Raw genomic sequence first — 6,916 nt, 5'->3', positions numbered from 1 at the left:
CACTGTCATGTAGTGTTAATCCAAATAGTCAATTAGTTGTGCCTCGCCCAACGCGTTTCAGTCACCAGTAAACGTGACCTCATCAGGGGCGCCGAGGCTATTACTAGATTGTGACAATGTAATACAGTTAGGTATAATACATAGTACACATATAGTTAGAGGATTGTAGGTAATATCAAGCACAGCGATGTGGCTACTCACTATACCGTAGTTAGAAGCAGTGGGAGGGATGGTCCTCGGTAGCAGTGGCTACAATAGACCGGTTGTCCCTCTATGCTTATGTTTCTGAGTGAGTGCCCCGTGTTCCTTGGAATTTATAGCTGTCCTGTGTCAGTAGGGACCTGTCCTCCCGCGGTCCTGCAGTGGCAGATGCGGGGGAGATTTATCAAACATGGTGTAAAGTGAAAATGGCTCAGTTGCCCCTAGCAACCAATCAGATTCCACCTTTCATTCCTCACAGACTCTTTGAAAAATGAAAGGTGGAATCTGATTGGTTGCTAGGGGCAACTGAACCAGTTTCACTTTACACCAGTTTGATAAATCTCCCCCTATGTCTTATTTTTGGGGGATGAGCAGGGGGGAGAGAAATAAGACATCCTCCCCGGACTACTCACCCCGAGACCAAGAGCGCATCAGCGGCGGGACGTGCATGCAGCTGGATGTGCATCAGGCGTGGGGCGTACTGAGGACGTGGGGGCCATGGACCAGGCTGCTTGTGGCACCAGCTTCGGAGGTCCCCGAGGGGATTAGGTGAGTCCTGGGTGGCGGGTGGCCTTACTTTTGTGCCCTAGGGGGTGCCTTTTTTTCGAGGACTTTACGCTAGAGGGTAGAGTAGTTGGGGTGTCCTATTTTAGGAGGGTCTATTTCCGTGGGAAACATGGTATAATGTACTCTAAAAAGTGCAGTGTGAACCCAACCTTACTGGTGATGTGACTATCGTATTTATGGAGAAAGGGCTGTTCTAATAGATTCTATGTGTAGTCCAGATGGAACATGGGTGACATCTACAGGTGGAGATTATTACTAACAAAGCTCCATGTCTACCTAACGTAGTCTACAGTAGTTTTAGGGATTTATCTTGCAGTCATGGAATCAATTTGCTGATGTATTTTAAAGGGCAAAATGAGAATCCTGTTGTAGGTAATTCCTGCTGCTAGTTTTCATACATTTTCTACTCCGCCAGGTATTAGTGCATTCCAATAAAAACAATAGTTACTATGGGAATGCAGATTATGTGAATGTCCTATAGCCGCACATTACATGCTTCCCGTATTGATTCTGGCACATTCCCTTAAAAGGAAACTCCAGTTATTTTTTTTAATCAATTGGTACTAGAAAGTTATAAAGACTTGTAATTAACTTCTATTAGACAGTTCGTAACACTGGTGGAGATGGCATCAGAGAGGAGAGTGTGAGCGCTCACACACGCGTTCACACCTGTTCCTGTTCATTATGTAGGCTGTATATCAAATGAGGGTAATTAACTTAGCCTAATTATATTATTAACTTATGCTAATTGTATTATGATCTATGCATGCTTGTGAAGAGACAATGCTCTTTGTTCAGTCAGTATAATGTCACTGTGTGGTTATAGAGGTTTTGGTGCTGTGTGACAGGAGAGCTGACCATACAATGCGAGCACCCCAGGATCCTCTGCTTGTAAATGTGGACACGCAACAACCGTACACAAGGACAGTGAAGACTTATCTCACTCCATACACGCTAAGGAATGGCTGTCAATCAATGAAAGCCATGTCTGTGAGTGCCCAAAGGACTGGGACTGTGTTTGGAATCATTGGAAAGTTTTTGTTCTAGTTTTTTCTTCCCCCACGTTTTATTTTGCTGAACATCTAGTGTTATCTTCAATGCCACATGACAGGTCAGGGTTTTGCAATCCACAAGTAAAAGAAAGTAGTAAAGTAACATCTGTACAGTCTCCGGGTCAGGGATGAATTCTTCACATTCTTTGCAAAAAGTAATAAATCTGCGTATTATAATGGTGGAGCTGAGTGTTCAGAGCATTGGGAAAAAGAGATGAAGCTGCTTGCCATCTTCTGAGAAAAGGTATCAGGAAAATTCTGAAAAGTTTTTGCCATGTAACCTGTCCATTTATTCTCAGCATGCCCGATCATATGTCAATCAGAAAGACTGAAAAATCTCCTCTCCCTAGAATGACCAAACTAATATGGACCCCAGACCAGACTCCCTAAACAAGTACAGACCTAATGTTCCCTAATGTGAAACAGAAACCTTGACATAATACATACCCCAGAAATGGCCATAATACATACCCCCAGATGGCCATCATGACCACGCTGTAACTTAGGATGGCGTCTGCTCCGACCAGTGTGCAATCTGGAGATTTTATTGCACCATGAAATAAAGATTCTTCACTACTGACGGGTGAGTGCCCTTGGCTTTTCTTCTCCACATGGAACTTAACATGTCATTACTTACGGAAAGTTAGACAAATTTCTAATGTACATTAATTATGGGAAATGCACATATAGGGCTATTTCCCTTAATTAAGTAGATCAGGGAGACTTCCGATTCTCTAAAAAAAAAAAGATGACGTTACAAACCGGGGGTGTAATTACAATGGATCGCCAGCAGGGGAGCACTATATTGGAAGTCAATGAGTACCATTGACTTTTATATATATAGTGCGCCCCTGCTGGACACTCCATTGTAATTACAATGGATGTGTATGTAAATGTAATACAGTATAAAGTGTTTTTGATTGAATACATTTATGGAATACTTTAGGGAGCAAGTGTCCTTGCTCCCCAAAGTAGTCCATAAATGTAATCAATCAGTACATAACAGTAACCCGCCGAACCGCTGCCCGCCGGCCGAACCGCCGCCGCTACCGAACGCCCGCCACTGCCGAACGCCCGCCGCTCTGGACTAGACTCAACTACTACTCTCATGGTGATGGGAGAGTAGTAGCTGGGTTATATCGCCGATGCTGCTGCTGATGGGCGCAGGGGAGCCGCTCATCACTCTGCAGCTATCATCCCACTCCGCTCCCCCCCTCCTCCTCCGGCCAAACTTTACACTATGTGATGGCCGACTCCCCGCCCGGCCACAGCTCTCCGATTACACATGCCGGCTCCCGATGCTTCCTGGTGTCCCCGGCCGGCATGTGTGATCGGAGAGCGGTGGCCAGGCGGGGAGTCAGCCATCACATAGTCAGTGTAAAGTTTGGCTGGAGGAGGAGGAGGAGGGGGGAGCGGAAGGGGATGGTAGCTGCACAGTGATGAGCGTCTCCCCCTGCACCTATCAGCAGCAGCGATATAACCCAGCTACTACTCTCCCATCACCATGAGAGTAGTAGTTGAGTCTAGTCCAGAGCGGCAGGCGTTCGGTAGCGGCGGCGGTTCGGCGGGTTACTGTTATGTACTAATTGATTACATTTATGGAATACACTTGCTCCCCAAAGTATTCCATAAATGTATTCAATCAAAAGCACTGTATACTGTATTACATTTACATACACATCCATTGTAATTACAATGCAGTGTCCAGCAGGGGCGCACTATATATATAAAAGTCAATGGTACTCAATGACTTCTATATATAGTGCACCCCTGCAGGACACTCCAATGTAATTACACTCCCGGTTCGTGACATCATCTCTTTTTAGAGAATCTGAAGTCTCCCTGATCTACTAAATTAAGGGAAATAGCCCTATATGTGCATTTCCCATAATTAAAGGACAACTCCCACAAAAATTTTTTTTTGCTCATTTAACACACATTACAAAGTTATATAACTTTGTAATGTGGTTAAATACCCGGCCTGGCCCCCTTCCCCCACTTTCGGACCCCCGACCCCCCACCCCGGAAGTTAAGGAATGTATACATTACCTATTACGATCGTCACGGTCCTCTTCTCCGGGGCGGCATCTGGTGACGACGACGTCAGAGCCGAGGGGCGGTCCGGGTCTTCTTCCTCCTCGGCGTCTTCATGCAAAGTGAATGGGGATGAAAAGGCTGCTGGTGCACATGCGCACCAGCAGCCTTTTCATTGGCTGGAGCGCATCACATGGCTTCCAGCTTGCTCAGCCCTGATTGGCTGAGCTTGCTGGAAGCCATGTGATGCGCTCCAGCCAATGAAAAGGCTGCCGGTGCGCAAGCGCACTGGCAGCCTTTTCCATCCCCTGGACCCGGAAGTTGGAGACATCGCTGGATGGCGGACGGCGGCGACGGAGAGGCGGACGGCAGGCGAATCGAGTGGCGATCGTCACCGGAGAGATGGTGAGTATGGTGTCTGTGTGTGTCTGTGTTTTTTTTTTTTTTGGGGTCCCGCGGGAGTTGTCCTTTAATGTACATTAGAAATTTGTCTAACTTTCTGTAAGTAATAACATATCAAAAAATAGTTTTGGCCGGAGTTGTCCTTTAAAGAAATAGGAAAATATATTGCAAAACTGCTTGTAATCACAACCACTCCTAACATGTGGATTCTGCTAAAGTATCTAATCAGGAAAGGGCGCCATCGGTATTTCATTTAATTTTATGGCCAAAAAGAGGGCATGTATCCTTTGTGGTGTACGTGTCATCAGCCTTAACAAAATTTTTGTGTAGCACTTGGGTCATCTACAATAAGCAGCCTAAGACTGGCTTCACTCCTTTGCCTTAACCCCTTAACGACATCGGGCGTAAATTTACGCCCTGATGCCGGTAAGGACGTTCAGAGCGGGGCCGCGCGGCGACCCCGCTCTGAACCGCGGCGGTCCCGGGTGCCGCTTGTAGCCCGGGACCGTAGGTATTAGCGGGCACGGTCCGATCGCCGTGCCCGCTAATACAGTAATCAGATGCAGCTGTCAAACATGACAGCTGCATCCGATTACCGGATTCAGCCATTCCCTGGTGTCTAGTGGCGGAGATCGCTCCCCCGGGATGTTATCCCGGAGGAGCGATCTCCGTTTCTGAAGCCGGCCGGGGACTGCTCCAAGATGGCGCCGTCCCCGGCTCGGCACTCGTTTACTTCCGGCTGCAGCAGCCGGAAGTAAACGAGTGCCTATCTCATGGATCTCTGCAGCATATCTATGCTGCAGAGATCTCTATGAGAGATCAGTGCACTTATACTAGAAGTCCCCTAGGGGGGCTTCTAGTATAAGTGTTAAAGTTAAAAAAAAAAGTGTTGTTAATAGTAAAAAGCCCCCTCCCCTAATAAAAGTCTGAATCACCCCCCTTTTCCCAGGTTATAAATAAAAGTAAATAAATAAATAAATAAACAAACATATTCAGTATCGCCGCGTGCGTAATCGCCCAAACTATTAATTAATCACATTCCTGATCTCGCACGGTAAACGGCGTCAGCGCAAAAAAATCCCAAAGTGCAAAATTGCGCATTTTTGGTCGCATCAAATCCAGAAAAATTGTAATAAAAAGCGATCAAAAAGTCGTATATGCACAATCAAGGTACTGATAGAAAGAACACATCATGGCGCAAAAAATGACACCTCACACAGCCCCATAGACCAAAGGATAAAAGCGTTATAAGCCTGGGAATGGAGCGATTTTAAGTGACGTATATTTGTTGACAATGGTTTAAATTTTTTACAGGCCATCAGATACAATATAAGTTATACATGTTATATATCGTTTTAATCGTAACGACTTGAGGAACATATATAACAAGTCAGTTTTACCCCAAGGCGAATGGCGTAAAAACACATTTCCCCCAAATAAACAAAATGCTTTTTTTTTTTCAATTTCACCACACTTTGAATTTTTTTCTGGTTTCGCAGTGTACTTTATGCAAAAATTCAGCCTGTCATTGCAAAGTACAATTAGTGACGCAAAAAATAAGGGCTCATGTGGGTCTCTAGGTGGAAAAATGCAACTGCTATGGCCTTTTAAGCACAAGGAGGAAAAAACTAAAACGCAAAAATCGAAATTGGGGGTTAAAGGAGAAGTCCGTCGGAAATTTTTATTCAAGTATTGTATTGCCCGCCAAAAATTATACAAATCACCAATATATTACAGGAAATTCACATAAAGTGCTTTTTTTCCCTGCACTTACTACTGCATCAAGGCTTCACTTCCTGGATAACATGGTGATGTCACTTCCTTAATAACATGGCGATGTTACTTCCTGGATAAAATGGTGATGTCACTTCCTGGATAACATGGTGTTAAGGTTAAATTTAGATGTTGACCTGACTCTATGGAGCCAAGTCCTCCCAGGATAAAGGATGGTTATTAACTGATAGCTAAAGCTGTAACCTGCAGTATTACTAACTTGTCACTTATAAATCACGGACACAGATAACACATTGTATCATGATTATAAGCCTGCATAATAATGGGCCAAGTTTTATTATGGTAATCACATTTTATAGACAGAATATGGGGCGGTACTACTCATTTATATGAAAAATGTAACATCCAATATAGGCGGGGTTCCAAGTCACAAGACACAAACATGTCACACTCTGGTAGGCCAGTCCATAAATGGTCAGTAGCATCCTGTACTGCGCAGTCAAGGAATCACAATGTTTTATTATTCAAAAATTGTTTATAGATAAGTGTCTCTCTTTCGTTCCTTGGGTATTGTGACTATAAATGATAACTTTCCAGGAGTTGTTCTCATTGACGTGCTTCCAGCATTCCTCTTCTTCATCCAGAACATCTGTCACCCTCTGATCATCTCCAGTCTCTTCAGAGGGCAGTATATACAGTATAGGTGTAGTCATATAGGTACGGTGCAAGCAGGTAAAATCCCAATACCTGGCCTTATCAAAGGTGATGTCACTTCCTGGATAACATGGTGATGTTACCAGAGCTGTGCAGGCTGTGGCTGCTGGAGAGGATGATGGCAGGGGGATGCTCAGTGTCCCTCCAGTGCCCTGTGTCCTCAGTGTCCCCCCCCGCCATCATCTTATCCAGCAGCCACAGCCCGCACAGCT

Source organism: Dendropsophus ebraccatus, chromosome 12, assembly GCF_027789765.1.
Source record: "Dendropsophus ebraccatus isolate aDenEbr1 chromosome 12, aDenEbr1.pat, whole genome shotgun sequence".
In the NCBI taxonomy this organism is placed as follows: Eukaryota; Metazoa; Chordata; class Amphibia; order Anura; family Hylidae; genus Dendropsophus; species Dendropsophus ebraccatus.
This window is presented reverse-complemented; position numbering follows the sequence as displayed.